At 42.3% G+C, this 19712-nt stretch overlaps 1 protein-coding gene across 6 annotated transcripts in view; it reads right to left on the bottom strand.

Moving 5' to 3' along the window:
- The window catches only part of CUNH5orf63 (chromosome unknown C5orf63 homolog), a 66484-nt gene that overhangs the window by 11700 nt on the left and 35072 nt on the right, over positions 1-19712 (bottom strand). Inside the window, exon 1 of one of the 6 annotated variants that reach the window (XM_067568524.1) lies at positions 3000-3312. The exons of 1 other annotated variant lie outside the window; for it this stretch is intronic. The gene's annotated coding sequence lies outside the window, so the exon portion shown is untranslated. Of the gene's footprint in view, positions 1-2470; positions 2590-2617; positions 2770-2958; positions 3313-19712 lie in introns of those variants that run through there. 4 more of the 6 variants (XM_067568525.1, XM_067568521.1, XM_067568523.1 and 1 more) reach the window with 4 other exon arrangements.

Below are 19712 nucleotides of genomic sequence, written 5' to 3'. Positions count from 1 at the left end.
GCCTGGAGCCCTGTCTTTTTATTTCATTCAGAATTGTGATCTTCCTGTTGATCAAATGGCTCTCTCCCATGACCAGTGATCAAGTTATCTGATCATAGCTGCTGAAAACCAGAAATAATCAAATTAAAGGCAGAAATTGTAGCACTGGGTAATCTCATTTGATAATGATATTGTTTATTAATACAAATAATTTGGTATAAGTGTGCTGGAAAAGGCTAAGATTTCTTTATATTAATACCAAGTATATTTGCAAATGTCTGTATTATCAAAACTTCTACTACATAAAATAATTTAACATTATTTGCAACACTAATACGCAAATTGTAGCATGCTACAATATCATTTACTGATACACTGTGCATCATCCTTAAATGTGATCAGAACAAGTATTGTTTTATAGAAAATGAATGCTCTTCTACTCTGAAAAGCAAGTTTACCCAATAAACAAATTGCTTGCATGCATGTAGTTGTATCTGCTTATGCTGTTAGCAAAAATAAGGGCCAAAATTTTCCATTCAGGGCACAATGGTAAAATGTATGCTGCTGGTATACATTAAAGCTCACCTCATGGCTGTCACTGGTGGAGCTGCACCAGTGCTAGACAACAAAAGGGTGGATTTCCGATAATTTTTATGAATCAGTCATCTCCTACCTCTCTAATCCCTCCCTTAGTGTGTCATTTGAAGGATCCTCCTTGTCCTCCCTCAGCTTTCTGTGTGGAGTCCACAGGACTCTGTCCCTGGGTGTCTCCTCTGCTCCCTCTACACCTTCTCTCTCAATAATCTCATCCACAAACACACATTCACCTACCATCTCTTTGCAGATGATTTACAGATCTGCTCCAGATCTATCTTCTTCTGTTAAACCTAAAATATTGGCCTGTCTCTTTGACATCCGCGTGGACATCCAGCTGTCAACTCAAGTTCAACCAGAGCTCTTAGCTCCCCATCCCCACCCCTCACAAAGCCTTCCCAGCTATTTTCTTCTTGTTCACTGTGGACAACATCACCATCCTGCCTGTCATTCAGGCCTGTAACCTGGGTGTCAACTTTGACTCCGACCTCTCTCTCTCTAGGTCAGTGGTTCCCAACCTTTTTGGTTCAAGGGCCACAGATATCATTTTTACAACCCTGAAGGGCCACCAATCTCCGACAGCAGGCCCCTCCCCTCCACTGTAGCCAGATGGAAGGAGTTCAGCGAGGAGGCAGAGGCTGATCTTCCATCTTCCTGGCTGCAGCAGGGAAACCGCACACGTCCTGTAGTCCTGTGCGCTCCACCTGGGTCCCTAGGCAGTAGCTCCCTTCTGCAGCCAGGGGGACGGAAGATCAGTGCTCTCCTCCCCTCCGGCTCCAGCAGGGACCCCAGCACCTATGGACCTAGGCTTCCTGTTACAGCCAGGGGAAGGGCAGCACTGATCTCCCATCCCCTTGCCTGCAACAAGGAGCCTGCACCGGTCTTTCAGCCCTGCGGAAATGTGCTCCGCCTGGGTCCTTAGGCAGCAGTTCCCTTCTGCAGCCAGTGAGAGGGGAGCCGTGGGCCACTTTTGGCCCCTGGGCCACAGGTGGGGAACCACTGCTCTAGGTCCTCCTATCAGACTATGTCTAAGTATTACAGATTCTTTCTGTGTAATATCCCCAAGATACAGCCTTTCCGATCCATCCACACAGCTAAAACTTTTGTGCAGGCTCTCATCTTGTGTCTCAGTTACTGCAACATCCTTTTCTGTGGCTTTGACAAATGCAATCTTGGCCTGCTCATACCAAGTCAGAATGCTACTGTGAAGATCATCTTCCTAACCTGTCACTCCTCTCTTTGCATCCCTTTGCTATCATATCAAACATAAATGTCTTGTCCTATCCCCACCCCATCATCTCATTCACCACTGAAAGGTCATCTCCTGCTTCCAACTGGCCTACAGTGTCAGTCTCCATTGCTCACTTGTTTAATTTTCAAATAAGCACCTTCATGCTGACTCCCATTATGCCCTGACATCTGAAAGGAGCTGCCCATAAACATGCCCAAAACCAACTCATTATCTTTTATCCTCATGCTAAACCATTTGTAAACTCCCTTTGCCAGGATGCTTAGGAAACCTTCACAAAGGTTAAGCTGCTAGGGCACTGAGGCCACTGCCTGTAATATTGTTTCCTTGTATTTCCCCTAAGGAATGATCTGTATCCAGCTATTGTCTACTGTCTTGTACTTAGACTATAGGCTCTTTGCGGCAGGGTCTGTCTTTTTGTACAGCACCTAGCACACTAGGGGCTTGGCTCAAGGCTGGGGCTCCCAAGTGCAATACTGCAAATAACTACGACTAATCAATTCTTAGCGGAAATAGGGCCTCCGTCCTTCCTGGGAAGCCTGTGAAAGCGGGAAGCATCTCCAGACAGCCCCTTCTGATGTATTAGTTATCACTTTGTGGCACTTAATTAAATCGGGCCTGCGAATTACTGGGGCGAAGACTACAAACCTGCGCGTGCCCACACGGGTCAAGAAGCATCTGGTGAGTTTCCGGGGGGGAGGGGGCACACACTTCCCTGCCTCTTGTGGAATAATCTGTCCAATGCGCCTCTGCAGAATTTGCTAGGCTCAGTCTCTGGGGTACCGCCAGCCTCACCTCCGGGGCGTTCGATGCAAGGAGCACTAGTCACAGGGGCCCCTTGACGTCACCGGCCGCCTGGCTCAGGCTCAGGCGGGGCCCGGCTTTGTTTGAAATTCATTCTGCACCGGACTCGTTCGGGCGGGGCTGTTCCACCGGCTGCTACACCAACCCCCCCCGCGCGCTGCTGCTGCTGCTGCTGCTGCTGCAGCGGCCAGGGCGGCCCCTGCGGGAAAGCAGCGGGCGCTGCTGCTGCTCACTGAGAGCTCTGCTGCCACTTTAAATCGCGGCCTCTCCCAGACAGCCCAGCGCCAAACGCAGCAGGGCCGCCGCCGCCGCCGAGCTGCTCAGACACCGACCTTGCTCACACGCTGCTAGCGGCCTGCGTCCGGCTACTCACGCTGCTGCCAGTCCAGCTCGTGCGCCGGCCCCTAGCTCCGGGTCCTAGCTCTGCCCCAGCCTGCAGGGAGCGCAGAAGAAGCAGCAACAGCAACTTCCTGACACTGCTGCTTGCATCCGCCAACGCCGCTTTGGCGCCGGCCTCGCGCGCTGTCCCTGCTGTGAGTTTGCACGCCTCGAGCCGCAGGCTCGTCCCGCCCGTCTCCCCTGGTTTGTTCTCCTCAGTTGGTGCGAGTTAAAGAAGCTTTGCCCTGCTGTGTCTTACAGGCCAGGGAAGGCTACAGTCCGCTGCCAAAAACAAACCAAACGAAAGAAGTAACTTTCACTTTGCAGGTGCTGCTTGAAAGTAAAAGAAAGCGACCCCTAAAGGTCCCCCGGTCCCTCCCTCCCTCCCATAGTAGATCCCGCCACTGCACTATTTTGAGGAACTGGTTGGCCCATGTTAGAGATTTGTTCTAAAACGCTTTTATCAAGATTTTTATAAATTGTTGGCAAGGCTGCTGTGGACGTACTAATGCCTGTTATTAAATTAATATTTCCACTTTCCTGTAAACATCTAGGTCCCGTCCTACATGCTGATAGGGGTCATGGGCCTAAGAAGGATTTGGAACAGTTTGGGGAATGGAGGCCTTGTTACAGGTGGAGCTGGATTAAATGCTATCTAGGATTAAGATGATCTGACACTTCCCATTATAAGACTCTGTTTTCAGTTGTTTAGAACTCTGCCGAACTTCAGGTGCTTCAGGATGAAATTTTGCATAGTTGGTGCCTGCCCCAGGAAATGGTTGTTTTAGAAAAATTCAGCAAAAATAGTTCAGCCATTTACACTGTTTTGCCCATATACAATTGTTAAAACCATGATATTGAGCTGTGCAGGCCCTCCTATACTTTGGGATAAGCATTTGCAAGTTTTCAGGGGGCGTCTCAGTGTCAGGGAAATGCCTTTTTTCTGTTCCTGTGCAAATCTGCCTTATTTGGCCAAGTTATGAGCCTCGGAATTTCAGTTAACGTGTGTTCAGTGGAGATGTATGTGTTTAGCAACTAGATTCTCTGAAGAGTCCACCTGTGCTGTACATGCTCCAGCTCAGGGCATTATTAATTTTCTAATGGGCTTTTCTTTGACACTCATCACTACAGTGTCTGAATGTGTCACACAGCAAATAATAATAATAATACCTTGCACTTATGTCACTTTCTACTTTACTAACGTTAATGAATTAGCATTCATATATACCCTGCAAAGTAGGTAAAGATTATCTTAATTGTACAGATAGGGCAACAAAGTCTAAGCAGAGTGCCCAAGTAAGTTAACAAAGGAAGCTATTCAGTGGCAGTGCCAATAGAGCCCTCTTTGACTGCCTGTGCGGTGCATTAGCCAACATACCTTTCAATGCTTTCCAGATTACATCTCCTTTTTAGCTCCCTGTGATTGTTTCTAGGCCCTCTGATGTCCTCAAAGTGTTTATTTTGAACTACACAGCCGTGAGGCGCTATTCAGGTAAAACTTATTGCAGCTTTTAGAGAGTTAGTTTGAATGTTCTCAGAGATACCACAAGTGAAAACCATATCTTGCTCATCAGCTTTCCTGACAGAAAGTCACCTCAGGATTTAGTATGTGGCTTGCCTTAATGTGCCTCAACAGGGAAGTTGGGATAGAGTTAATGATTTCCCAGCCCTGGTTATAGGGCTGCCCAGATCTTCTCCTGGGGTAGAAAACAGGGTCTATGCATCGGTTGCTCCTACCAGAGAGAAGAGCACTGGGAGCTGTGGCTTAGCACCACTGTTCCCTGACCAGTAGAGCTGGCTGGCCGTGAGGCATGAGGAGTAAGGTCACTCAAAATACACCCCTAGGGAACCCTGGGAGGCATTATTCCTCTGAGCCACAAGTCCTCAGGCAGTGCAGATATGCACCACCCCTTATTCATAATGTAGTTCTAAATTAATAAATCACGACCTGGAAAAATGAGTGCCTAGAACACAGCCTCAGGATGCCCTCTGTTTTCTTAGGCAATCTCTTTTCCTCGAGAGAGATCCATAATCAGCATTTCAAGAGCGTAGACATCTGAAAAATAAACTTCCCCTTTGGCTTGTTTTGTGCCCAAAGTTCTTAAAATAGTTGATGGAAGTTATTTCTTCTAGTGTGTCCAGTTGTTTGTTGCATTTATTGCAATAGCTGTGGGATATATTGCTTCCATATCTACTGTTCGCATATAGAAGTGTACCCCAAGAATCCATAGGGTTTTCTCCCTTTGATATCTTGCATAGAGACAGGTCAGGGGACCTTTGGATTTGTTCTGTGACTCCTGGGAGAGCAAGACTGAGGAAACAGAATAGCCAGTGGGGAGTGTGTATCACAATTTAAGGAGAGGGTGCAAGCTATGAAGGATTTGGTTAAGCAAAACCTTAAAAAAGTCAGGAAGATCAGAAAGCTTGCTATGACAGGCATGCTGAGGAAAGAGCTTTTGAAACTGGAGATACGGTTCCTGTCAGGAAAAATAAAACACAGGACATTTGGGACCCTATGAGGTAGTGGAAAGGGTTAATGGAGGTTACCTGTAATGGAGGTTACCTGTAATGGAGGTTGGTAATGTCAGAAAGCCCCAGGGAAGAGAAGCTATGCAAATAGTCCATGCTATAATGAAGGCTTACCATGAGAGGGAAGCAGCCATCAATATAATTTGTTATGCTGATGAGGGAACATTATCTGTCCCTTTGATTGGCATAATTACAGACAGCAAAGAAGAGATTCCGCTGGAGAACATTTGAGTTTAGGAAAGGTTTAAATCCTACCCCAAAACAAGAGATGCTAAAACACCACAGACAAACATTCTCCAGGTAGTCAGGTTTAACTAACAGGATTGTGTACTTCATTCATACCACAGGGCCGGGCCCAGCACCTATCAGAGCATATCAGGCCAAGGTGAATTCAAAAGCAGATGCAGGAGGAGTTTGAGAACATGTTGGAAATGGGAATAATTACTAAATCAAATAGTCCCTGGGCTTCTTCCATTGTAATGGTGTCCAAGAAGGATAAAACCATGAAGTTTTGTGTGGATTATAGGAAGCTGAATGTAATCACACAGCCTATTCCCCACGCCCTGAATAGAGGATTTATTGGACCAATTGGGGGGGGCTGCAAAATTCATTAGCATACTAGATTTGACTTGAGGATACTGGCAGATTCCCTTAGATGCTGATGCCCAAGAAAAATCTGCTTTCATAGTGGATTCTGGTCTGTATGAGTTCAAGGTTCTACCGTTCCGAGTATAGAATTCTGGCGCCACCTTTATGAGACTCTTTAATGAGGTTTTGCATGCATTACAGACCTTTGCCAGAGACTATATAGATGATTTGACTATTTTCAGCAGTTCCTGGAAAGATCATTTGTACCATGTCTGAGTTGTGTTACGAAGGCCAACCTCACTGTTAAGGTCTCCGAGTGCATGTTAGGAGCTGCAGAGGTATCATATTTGGGACACAGGGTGGACAGTGGGTGGTAAGCTCTGATCCTTTGAAAGTAAAAGCCATAAAAGGTTGCCTGCCCCTAAAAGAAAGAAGCAAGCCCAATCTTTTATTGGGCTGTCCAATTATTACCGCAGGTTTGTTAAAGGATTGAATGGCATTGTGGCCCCCCATAACAGACCTTACAAAAAAGGGGAGACCAGATAAGGTAAAGTGGACTGAGGCCTGTGAACAAGACTTCCAGAAAAGAAGGGGCCTTATCTAAAGAGCCTGTATTAGTCAACCCTGATTATAAGAGAACATGCTTCCTGTGCACGGACACTTCTAATATTGGGTTGGGAGCTGTGTTGCTGTGGGATGTGGAAGGGGGTAAAAGACACCCCATTGCCTATTAAAGCAAAAAACTGATACCCATTGAACAACTCTACATTACTATAGAGAGAGAATGCTATACAGTTGTCTGGGCTGTAAAGCAACTTAAACTTTATTTGTATAACAAATGATCACACTCCATTGATATAGTAACAAAGCAAAAGGAACCAATTCTAAGTTACTCTGTTGGTGTTTGGCCTTACAAGAATTTGATATGAATATAATTCATAACAAGGAAAAAAGAGAATCTTGTAGCTGATGGCCTTATCAAGACTGGGAGGTTCTTGAGGCTATGAGCTGCTCCCTACTGTACCAATCTTGCGTTGGTGTTGTGACACTGAGACAGCGAGGTTAAACAACCAGCAGATGAAGTGACTTAAAGATCAATTTTTAAAGACATATTAGGGAAGTACTGAAATGGTAAACAGGACTGTTTCTTATAAATAGCTAACAAAGCCATGTTAGAGAGTCAAGACAGACTAGAGCTTTGAAATGTAGACGTGAATTAGAAGAAGATACTGATTATATTTACCTATATCTTGTTAGATGTTAACAATGTGATTTTATTAGCTGTAGATGGTAAACTTCCTGTCTGTTCCTATGTTCTATTGATTCAGAGATCAAAAGGGAATATTAACATTTAGATGAAATTTAGGTGTAATATCATTGTCTACATTTCTTTTTGAAGTTTGTAGTAACCTGTCTATGAACTGCTTAATGGATAATTACCATTCTGATGAATGGAACCAATTACCTGTGTATGCATAGGAAATAGGAGGTTTTACTTCAAAGCCACAATGTATATTACTTATTCTTCACCCAAGGAATATCTGCTGTCAAGAGGCTTTCAATAGCCTGCCAGAGAGCTATAAAAGAGCTCTAGGGCCCTGATCCTGTTATTTCAAGTGTGCTTGAACCTTATTGGGGAGGTTTTAAATTGCAAGATCCAGCATTAATTTAAACAGCCTTTGAAAGTAACATATGTAGATCTAAGGGCAGCCTTTGATTCTGTTGACAGAGCTGTCTTGTGGAAGGCCCTGTGAGGCATCAGGGTTCCTAACATGCCCCTGAGACTAATTCAGGATCTACATAATGACTCAGGGACACAGGTATGTTGTGGGATCCATAGGTCTGACAAGATTTACACTAGATCCAGGATGAAGCAGGGATGTGTCCTGGCCCCATCCCTGTTCTGCTGTGAAATGGATTGGCTCCTTGAACACATCTCTGCAAATATCAGTATGAGTGTTGATTCACCTCTTTTACTGACCTGGATTATGTGGATGATGTTGTCCTCTTTGGTCAGGACAATAACAATCTCAAAGATGCACTAGACAGCTTCCAGCATAAGGCATCTGCCCTTGAGCTAAGGGTTTTGTGGGCAAAAACAAAAATCCAGAGTGTCAGCGCAAAAGTTGTGATACAAATTATCTGTGCTTGCGGACAAACTGTGGAAATAGTGGATGACTTCATCTATGTGGGAAGTAAACTGTCATCAAACAGGTGCAGCCAGCCAGACATCCTAAGGAGAATTAGTTTAGCAGCCGCAGCCATGAAGGACTTGCATAGGGTCTGGAGCCAAAAGGAGGAGAAACTATAAACAAAAGTATGTATTTATCAAACCTGTGTACTTCTGATCCGTTTACATGGATCTGAAACATGGATGCTGCCTAAACAGGACATCAGGAGTTTGGAGGATTTTCATATATGTTGCCAACAGCAAGTACTGGGTATAAGGTGGTGTTACTTTATCTGTATTAGGGATGTATCGTTGAGAACTGACAGAGAGAGGATTGAAGTCATTGTTGGCTGCTGCTGGCTGGTCCTTTTTGTTCATGTTACCCGCCTCAGAGACAATGTCCTCACACATCAAGCCCTGAAGATCGGATTGAGGTCAGGAGGAGACATTGCCCTGTTACGGACTGGTGGCGGTCACGCAATTGCCTGTGATTAACCTGGATGAACCAGATCAGTAATAACCCTGAGGAGCTCTAAGATACTTGGAATAAAGGCCATGCATAGTGATCATGGAGACTCAAAAAATGGACCTTCACTGTGTAAGCATGGTGCTTCTTGTAGCTGCCTCTTAAAACTAATTAAGCTGTTTGCCCCCACAACTCCGTCTCGGTTTTTTTTTTTGTACATATTTCAATTTTAGTGAGACAATGCAGTTTCCTATGACTCTTACAGGTAAACGAAAGAAGAGTGGATAACACAGGATTATTATAAAGTGATAAACAACTGGTTGAGAAAGTGTAATGCAGAGAGCAAATACTGTGAAATTGAGAAGAGACATCAGGTGGGTCTGCCACAGGGGTCGATTCTAGAGGCAGCACTTTGGTGTTTTCATTAACAGCTTGGAGGATAAAGTGGCAAGTATGCTAATCAAATTAGTGGGTGATATGAAGCTGGGAGCAATCAAATACTTTGGAGGATAGGATTAAATCCTAATTAAATTGGAAACTTGGCTCAAATTAACAAAAATGGTGTTCAATAAAGATTAATCTATGGGAAGAAATTATCAAAAAGGCAATATTGTGGAGGTAGAACTCCTTCCCTTCCACCAAATGTCACCTCCTGGCCCAGTCTCCCAGCTTTTAGTCCTTTCCACCAGCAGGAAGGGATCAATTGGGCCCAGGAGATGATTTTGCTGTACTGAAATTTATCTCAACACAGGACTGTTCTGGCTGGCTGTTGCATTTGACTATGCTTTAGTTTACATTGTTCAATATTTGTGCAGTATTTTGTTTGCCGATATATGTTGGTTTACTGCCCTTTGTTCTCTAAATAAAAAAAAAGAAAAGGAAATGCTCTCTAGTGAAACTGCAGGCTTATATCCTTTCTTTTTATCTCTTCCTTTGCTAGGTTTCTCTCAGGATTTCCATTGCCTTTTGTAGTCATCCCCATTCTGGGAGTAGGATTTGTATCAGCCTGGGTATCAGTTCAACCCAGCTCCTACTCCTCATCTGAACTCTGAGTATAACTTCGTGTAACCAGAAAGGCCCTCCAGGAAAGTGGGCTAATCCTACCTCATGGGCAAATGGAATACATCAAAAGAACAAACTAATGTCTGCTGAGCATTAGTCAGATCTAGATCCCACTGAATTTCTGTCATTTCTTGTGGTTGAACAGCAGATGTAATGCAGACAATGGACATGGGCCGGTCACTTTGTGTCAAGGTGACAAACAGAATATTGGATCTGTCATTTTAGGTTTATACCATGGTATAAGGATACTCCAAAATAGGGACAGAACTTAGTAGTTGGCTTTCCATAATTGTACGGCATAAGCGTGCCTAAACAGGGATGGTTAAGAAGGTTTATTTGGGGGGCCTTTTAAATTCTAACATGGGATCACAACAGAACTTAATAAAGAGTGCTTGTTTATCTCTCTCTATATATAGCTTTTATATTTATTTAAACATATAAGATGGTGCTGAAATTTGGGGGATGGATGAGATAGATAGGAATGCTCCAGGTTGGGAAGAGAAGGCTTAATAAATGTTCAGCATGGATTATAGGCTTGCTGAAAAAAATAAGTAACATTTGAAATCAAGCTGGAGTGTGGCCTCCCTTTCTTGGGTGGCATGCCATTGCTTTATTCCCCTCGCTCCAATAATGTCTGTAGTTAACACACTTTTCTGTGGGAGCTAGGCACACAAATCCCAAACTAGTCAATTTATTTCAACGTAAGTGGTGTTAAGCAGGGTAGCGCTCTGGCCATTTTCTTTTTTTGTCCCCAGTGTCCATTCCCTCTCCTTTCACCGAGGATTGGGTGGTGTATACCCATGAGAGCTGGTTTGTACATCTATTGAGGTCTCTTTCATCCTAGGAGAATCACGAACAAGGGAGATCTGGCCAATTTCAAGCCCCTCTGTGCTACTTGAGAGAATCTGGCCTTTTGTCTCTGTTGTAAATGACTTGAAATGTCTTTGACAAAGTGTTGCCTTAGTGGCTAGATCAGGGGACTGGGATTTGGGACCATTGGAGTGCAATTAAATGTTGACCTGTGGAAGTAAAATACTCACAAATCAGAATGATAGCATTTTGCACCCATTTTACACTGGTAAAAAAATCTATACAAAGTGCAGGGCAGCAATGAATTTGGCCTTTAATTTCTACTCCAAGATTTTTCATTGACTCAGTGTGTGGCATTGGGTAAATCACATGACATCTCTGTGCCCCAGTTTGTTCATGGCTAACATGGTTATAATGTCTACTGCACAGCGATGATGATGTGAGGTTTGTTAACATTAATGTTTGTAAAGTGTAAATGTTAGAGGGAAAGTGCTAAAGAAGCAGAAAGAATTACAGTACAACACTCAGGAATAAGATGGATAACTAAGGTTTACTATTTTAAACCATGTTCTTGATATCTGAAAGTAGAGTGTCTCCAAATCCTATATTTCATTTTGGCACATGGGATGTCTTGAAAACTGAGGGAAGGTATGACTCAATGGCTGAATTTGCTACATAGGCATCTTGATATTGTGCAGGAGTCTCTTGCTGTCCATCTTTCCAAATACCTGAAATAATGTATGACTTAAATTCTGTTCTTTTGAAATAAGGAGGAATTCATGTTATGGTTTTCTGTCCTTATGAGTCTATAGTTAGAGAGAGCCTCTTTTTTTTTATCTCCCTGCGTTATCTTTCTTTTATGTGTGGCCAGCATGAGTATTTCAAATACAGTAGGTTTTAATAGCTTTAAGAGACTGTGTTTATTATGTAACATACACTTTCAATAAATACTACCTAAAAAAGTAGTACAAAACAATAAAGAATTTTTTAAGAGGTATAGTCCATACTCCTTTCCAATCAGTCCGTGTGTTTGTGTGGGGTTGGGATGATAGCTCTGACATGTGAGAATTTTTTTCCAATGTCTACTTTAATTTTGAAAATTGTCTTTACTTGATTTGTTATTAAACCAGATTTATGTATTTGTGCCTCTTTTTATCAGCTGTAAAGTGGACCTAAGACTTTGCGATCTCTCTCTATAGATATGCATATACTGTAATGTCTTATTAATTATATTATTCATATGAATATATCATGGAACTCTACTGATTTAAAAATGTAGGCTATATTCTATATTATGTATTGTTTCTGACTTTTATTCTAAATGTTCATGTACAGCTATTGTTTTAAGGATTGAGTATATTAATCTTTCCTAGAATTACTCATCTATTTTAGCCCATTTAGATACTAAGTAACTCACCTCTGTGGTGCTATAAGCACCTGGCAAATTACCCAGGCCTTAATAGTAATTAATAATACCTAGCTCTTATATAGTGGTTTTCATCAGTATATCCCAAGTGCTTTACAAAGGAGGTAAGTATCATTATCATTATTAAATGTGGAAGAAAAGCATTTACAATGTATGAGGAAGCCATGGAGAGGTTTGTCTCTAAAAAAGAAAAGACCTGCATGAGTCCAAGATGTGCACAGAAGGGTGCACCTCCAGAGTGTATGTTTACCAAAACTGTGTGTGTAAATCTGGTAATTGTGCATGAGAACAGGTAGCTGGGAGTGTATTGCAGAATTGTGGCTAGACAACTGACCAGACAATGTTAGTGTGGTCCCCTTGTGCATTATGATACAGTCTTTAATTACATCTTCATGTATTAGTTTTTCCACAGGACCCCTCTCTCATTCATGGCACTGGCTGGACGTGCTCTGTGGCTGAATCAGGATTGTGCAGTGAAGGAGACTGTTTGTAGGGCCTTTACCTCACTGGTTGAGAGGTTGGAAGGGGTCTAATGAATGCGGCAGGTGACCACAGGAAGAGAAAGGATGGTCAAATGGTTCAGGAAGTCAAATGCCACTCTAGAGAATTGGATTCTGTCTTTGCCTCTGAGTTACTATTTGATGCTGTGCAAATCCTCTTAATCAAAGTTTTCAAAGTTGTCTATTAATTGTGTGTTCCTCATGTTCTGGGTGCCCAGCTCCAGACATCTGGAGCTATGCACACAAAGGGACTTGGTTTCGCAACACTCAGTGGTGCATTGCTTAACTACCCCGTGGAATCCTCAGCCCTGAGTTAGCTGCTCTATAGTATAATGCACGGGAAGAGCTAAGTACCTAAAAAAGGGATTCACAGAAGCCAGAAAACTGAGTGGGGAGCCAGCTAAACTAAGAGCCTGTAGGAAATGCTGAAGAGCAGTGACTGGAATCCAGATCTCCCACATCCCAGGTGAGTACCCTAACTGCCAAGCTATACAGTCAGTCTCTCTAGTTGTCAATGAATATTTATTTATGTATACAAAGTAGAAGAGCTCCAACAGGAGAGATTGAGACACACCCCAGAATAGCCACTATCTTGGGGCACTCCCCTGGGATATGGGAGACCTAAATTCAACTCCTTGCTCCCAATTAGGCAGAGTGGAGATTTGAAAACAGGTCTCCTACATCGGCGGTGAATGGCTTAACCATTGGGCCCAGACAATTTCTGAGCTGGTTGCCCCCTTAGTCTTTGGTTGAGGCCTGCTCTGATAGGTATGTTCTGAGAACACCTACTGGATTGAGATGGGGGGGAGAATGACTAGTTTGAGAATTCTGGGGTTGGGGCTTAGGTATAAGCTAGGGTGCCAAGCAGCTCACTGTTGTCCAAACTTAAGTGGTTGCGCATGCCCACCGTGGAAACTTGGGCACCAGGGGGATTTAGGCACCTTCAAGTTTAAGCAGCAGCTGATCAGGGGTTTTTGACCTCTGTGGTGCCTAAATGTGGATCTTTGGTGCCTAAAATGGCATTTTTTCCCCTTTGTGGATCTAGCATTGGGAGTCTGATTTGCAGAATTACAGGGCACTCTCAGCTGCAACTGTAGTCAATGGGAGCTGTGCACTGACCATATAAAAAGCAAAGGACTCTGAAAAATCAGGTGCTAGACTTCTCTAACTGGGCATCCAAAATTACAGGACATTTATCATAATCTCTCTGTGCCTCACTTTCCCATCTGTAAAATAGGGACAATAATAGTCCTTCCCCTCACAGGGGCATTGTGAATGCTTGTGAAGCACTCAGATTTTATTGTAAAGAGCACCATAGAAAAGCCCATGAAGAAATTAATACTTCTGACTTCAAAGCAGGGTTTGGATGGTATGCAGTAAATAAATTGCAGGGCTACCCACAGAAGGATAAGGATAAAACTAAGTACTGAAAACTATCCATTCCCTAAGCACTGTCCCTCCTATACACTGAACGAAGTAGGAGTTCTGTGGAAAAAATAGTATGTGATAATGAATTAAAGGCTATTATAGTGCATATGCAAAGGGGAGCTGAATTAAGGTTGCACAAGCAATCTTAGTTCTGGCATTTTCTAACTTTTGAGTCCTTGACTTTATTTGTTTGTTTTTTAAATGGAACTTGGCGTAGCTGAGCTATTCAAAAAAACTGTAGGCATTGAAGTTTGTAATTATGTGGGTTTTTTGGGTTTTTTTAAAATTTAAATGAGAGATAAATAAACATGATGGCATCAGTACTCCTGGCTGGCCACCAGTTGGAAATCTCCTATAGTTTTCTGTGTTCCTACAGGACATCTGGATGCTCAGAGGCAGAGAGAACAAGCATATGGCATTCCCTCTTTAAACTCTCACATTTACTCATCAGTTCCTTTACTGGGAAGCTCAGAATAAGTCAGATGCCATTGCTCAGGCTTCCCCTATTGCTTTAATTTAAAATTACCTCACTTTCGGAGCCCATAGTGATAATGGGTAGTTTACTTAGATCCAAAGATAGTTTATGCCCCTCTCTTGGGAGTCAAACAACGTCCTTTGTTAGAAAACTGCAGTTCTATAAACTATAGGCCAGACTCCCAGACACTAGTTGGGCAGAACTGGTTATCTAGGATTCCTTTGATATAGTTGGCTCTGTTATTGACTCCCAAAGTGCATGATAGGAAAGAAAGGAGCATTGCCAGAGAACTATTGTTCTCTTGTGACCCCCTACCTGGCATACTGGCCCCTTGGTAACATATTCAGCTGACATAGTTTAGAGCAGCTCTAGGAATGCTCTAAAACTATTCCAGGGCCTTACCCAGCGTAGAACTGTCCCCAGAAATAGGAAGACCCAAATGGTTCCTTTGCACACATTCTTCTTCACCTCCACAACTGCCCTCAGCACATATTGGGTGCAACTGAGAATCTGGGCCTATTTTTCTCCCTTATTTGAGGTTAAATGGTTTCATATGCTATATACTGAATCATCATACCCTGGAGCCATTTTCTCACTTTCACATGCAGGGTTTTGAACTCTCAAGTAATTTAAAAATAAAAAAAAGTAACATCCTAGAAAAATCTCTGTCACAGATACCAATAAATTACAATAATGGGCAGAGGAACAGCAGGTCCGCATGTGAGAGGTAAATTTTGCTCCTATAAGAGAGAACTTTTGCAGTAACAAATAACTGCAAGGAATAATTGCATGCCGATTTAAATGATGAATGTCAGGTGTAGTAAACTGTTACTTGCTTAAATGACCTACATCAGTGAAAGTTAGAGAAATGTCTATGTATGAACTTCCCTTGCGTGGTAGTTCAATAAACACCTGGACATTTAATTGTAGTCACAACTACATTACACCTTGCATATGGCCTGGTGGTGGCTGGGAGAATACTTTGTTTTTTATAAGTAGTCATTCCTATTGTGCTCATCACTGCGATGAGTATTATTATATATTTTACTATACTGATTATAAGTTACTGAGTGCCAGCAAGGTACGCAGAGTCTGATCTACTGCCTACTGGAAATCAGTGGGATTCTTTTGATTGTCTTGTCTTCACAAGGCTTTGGATCAGGCCATCCATGCTGCACCGACAAACACAGTCCACTAGGTATGTTTGTTTGTTTTTAAAGAATATGTTCTGTTTAGAATACTTATGGGTTAAATATATTTTTAAAGCAATATTTTCTTTACATAAATTTCAGCATACTGGTCCTGATTCATAGTTCCAGTTGAAGACCGCTTAGGGCAAGTTGGAAGGATTGGTAAAAATACCATTTATATCCAACAATCCTGGACTTTGACTGCTAGGAAGGTCTCCAATATTGTTTAGAGCCAGTTTAAGGCTGTTGCAAATGTTTTCCCCCCATTCTGTCCAGGGGTGTTTAAAGCAACAAAGAATCACTGGGGTGTTGAACTGCCCTGGCTGCTTTACCTTTCCCCCAGCCATGTGCTATTGTGCTCTTTTCCAGAAAGGGAGGTAATGTAGGAAGGATTTAAGACATCTCCTACTAAAGGAAACATCCAGTAGCCAGCTAATCTCTTGAGAATCAGATATGTTTTCTTATGTACTGTTTTGATTGTTAGTTTTACAGCTGGGATTCAGAAAAACTTATTGAACTAGATTCTGCTCTCGTTTGCAGTAATGTCCACTTGGAATAATTCCACTGAAGACAAAGGACCTAAATTCTGAAGACTTGCACTGGATTTACCCCAGTGTGACTCAATTGACTACAGTGGAGTGACTCCTGGTTTACATCAAATCACAATTTGTTCCAATGCAATTGCTCCAGCTTCACATCAGTAATATTGAAAGTACAATTTTACATCTTTCATCCTGTGTAGTCACTACTGCTCTGTTGATAGCATTTCTCCCTACCTCCCCTCCCCCCCTCCCCTTTGCTTTGCACAGGTTTAAATGGCTACTCAAGGTGCAGTGCAGTGAAGAATCAGGCCTGATGTCTTGACCCATTGAATTATAACAAGAACATTCTATCATGATCGGTATTTTAAATTACCTAAAACATGTGTGTCACTAACTGCAAAGTAATCCATGAAGATAGATAAATTCTGGAAACCAGTTAATTAAAGGGAAGCATGATTGTAATGGAAATAATGTTTTGTTTTATTTCCTTCTAGTTAACTTGGTGATGGAGTTCCTAAAACTTAGCGTTTCTGTCCCCAGACACATACGCATGCTGTAGGCAAATTTCAGAGTGTCCTTTTCCTCTTCATAAGAAGAGAGAAATGATAATGGAAGGAGGGGGAAATGACTTGTGAGAAGAATAAAAGGTATAATGTAATCAGGTATATGACTCCAGTGCCTGTGTCCTTAGTGGATTATTATGTATGGGTATTAGCAATCACTTGTCAATTGTAGTGCTTCTGTCACATAGTGTACCTTTTAAGAGAGTGCACATCCACCTATCCTGGGAACACAAGCCATTGCCTGGAACTAGAGAGAGAGAGGTGAAGATATGGGAAGCCAATGTTTTCAATAGAATACCAGAAATATCCTCCTGTGTTGTATATGTGTGACTGGCCTCTGTGACTGGGTGTACCTCATCCTTTGAGGCCTCCTGGGCCTACTACACCCTGTCCCAGGAAAAGAGCAGTGAAGGTGGGTCCTCCAGGCCTTCCTAGGGAGGACTCATGAGAATCAGTCAATCAGAGCCCAGCAGGCTCAGTTAAAAGGAGCTGCAGGGGCTTAACAGGTCAGTTCCTAGGACAAGGAAGGGTGCTCTGGGCAGAGAAGCTTGAAGGACTGATTTACTGGCCCTGGGAATAAGAGGGAGCTGAGCACTCTAGCCCTAAGTTAATGGATAGCGGTGAAGAACCCCAGGGAAAGTAGCAGCAACCAAGTAAAGGAGCTCTATGTGGGTGCTATTTATAGGGTCCCTGGGTTGGGACCTGAAGTAGTGGGTGGGGCCAGGCTTCCTCCTTCCCCCCGCCCCCCTGCCAGTGCTGGAGTAACCTAAGCCCTGGAAAGGGGACAGTATAAAAGCCCAAGAAAAATGGCTGGAGGTTAAAGGGTCCAGAGACGGGGGTGAAGGCCTTAGTCAGAGCAGGGAAGGACTTAAAATTTGCCTAGAAGGGGCTGAGAACTGAGCCCAGAAAGCAGACTGAAGAATAAGACACAAGGAAGGGAAGAATCATTTTGTTTGGATGTTTGTTTAGACTTTCAGCTGGACTTTTGTTAGCCCAGAAGGGTTTGTCCATTTTAGACTGTGTGCCTTGGCTGGAGGGCTGATCCACGTTAGACCTGCCTAGTGAAGTTTAGCAGCCAACGGGGGGCACTGGAATCGGAGAAAAAGAGTGCAGGATTATACCTGCCCAACAGGAGGCGCTCACCAGAGGTGTGCCCCTAGTCACAGCTGACAAGAGGAAATGGGCTGCTTCCTGTTTCTCCTTACTTCTTGCTCTCAAATTTCACAAACAAAAGTTCAGATAATTATCAGATGAAGATTGCTCTGTTGCAGTTCTCAGTGACTGATTGACTATATAGCCCAGCAAACTACAGCGAGTCTCTTATACATTAAGCAGCTAGAATGAACTATTCCGATGCATTCATGTTCTCCTATGTTTAAATTACCTTTAATTAAAAAATTTGAAAAAATAAAACACAGCAATGATTTATAATTAAACACGATTTCCATTGCAACTGCATAATTAAAGCAATACCCAACAGATAATACCCCTATATGCAGCAGAGACACTTTTAGTTCTCATTACTCTGTCTCCTCCTGTGCCAGTTGTTAAATAATTGGTCCACTACTAGCATAACGCATATTGTGATCCATCTTCTCCTATGCCATGGTTTTGTATGAGGAAAGGGGTTTTTGTATCTTTTGTAATAGCAGGAGTTTAACATTGAGGGGGGGGGGGGAATTCTCCTAACTTTAAAATCACAAGAGATAAAGAAGCAGTATAAGTTCTAAATTTAGACCCTGATCGAGCAGAACACTTAAGCACGTGAGTAGCCTCATTTGTTTCCATCTCTGTTAATGATAATAGTGTGCACTGTTAGCACCTCTCATCTGAGAAGCTCAAATGCAATTAGCAGAGCCTCAGAACCACACACCTGCATGAGGAAGGTAAGTATAATTTCAGTTCTTCCATCTATGACTGGCAAGATGAAGACAAAACCAGCAATAATTCATGATTCCCTGTTTGGGTCTACAGGGTACTCAGTACAGTGCTACTTAAGATTTATTCCTGAAGTAACCAAAGAGAACACAAAAATAAAGCAGGCTAGCAGCCTTATCCCCCACCATCCTCAGATGATGAGATGGAGATAAAGTGCTCTTGGCCAGGAATGAACTTCTAGAGCTTAAAGTAAAACTTTTCTATAATAAATGGAATGATGAAGGGGAGGATGAAGCAGGGTGAATTGATTTGAATCCGCAAGTAGGAAACCTTGATTTAAATCTATTTTAATTTTGTTTTGCATTTGTACTTTTTAGTGAGTTTCCTAAACAAAGATTGATTCCCACTGGTTGCTAACCATTAAAACATGTTAGCTTGCAACTAAAAATTGCCTTTACACTAAATTTGGTCCTATTTACTAGCAAGGAGGATACATTATACTTATATAATTTATTTAAGCAATTATCTAGCCTAACACATTTATTCAGATTAATTTTTGTATTTTTAATTGTTAGAAAATGGCAAATGATTTATTTCTTATTTACTAGATGATTCATTTTTTATTTGTGATTCGTGTCAAGCTGCATTGGCATGGAAATTGGAATTCAATTAAAAATGCACAAAAATAGCATTTAAATTTTTGAATTAGTTAAACATCACTGCTTTAAATGTGCTGGATATGTAAGGAAAAATGGTAAGTTGATCAAAACTTGTTTTGCATTTAACACTCATTTATTAAGCTAAGGAAGGTATGATCTGTAGTTGGTGAATTGAACTGTTAGTTTTTGGTCATTATGTCCTTCAGGATTGTAGAACTAATAGATCTCATCCCCTCACACCTTATTAATATTCAAAGATTGGAAGAGGAAAACCAGCTTTCCTGCTTTTTCAACTTTCAATCAGTTTCTCAACTTCGAATGAGCTAGTCACTGGAATAAACTATTTGAACAAACTGAAATTAAAATATTTTTTTGGTACTGCAGAAGAGACTATTGCTGTCAAAAGCTGGTTTAGCACTTCA

This window comes from Emydura macquarii, unplaced genomic scaffold (genome assembly GCF_026122565.2).
Source record: "Emydura macquarii macquarii isolate MOO-44397 ecotype Brisbane River unplaced genomic scaffold, CSIRO-AGI_Emac_v2 contig_2897, whole genome shotgun sequence".
NCBI classification, from domain to species: domain Eukaryota; kingdom Metazoa; phylum Chordata; order Testudines; family Chelidae; genus Emydura; species Emydura macquarii.
The sequence above is the reverse complement of the archived record's forward strand: the minus strand, read 5'-3'. Positions and strand labels throughout refer to the sequence as shown.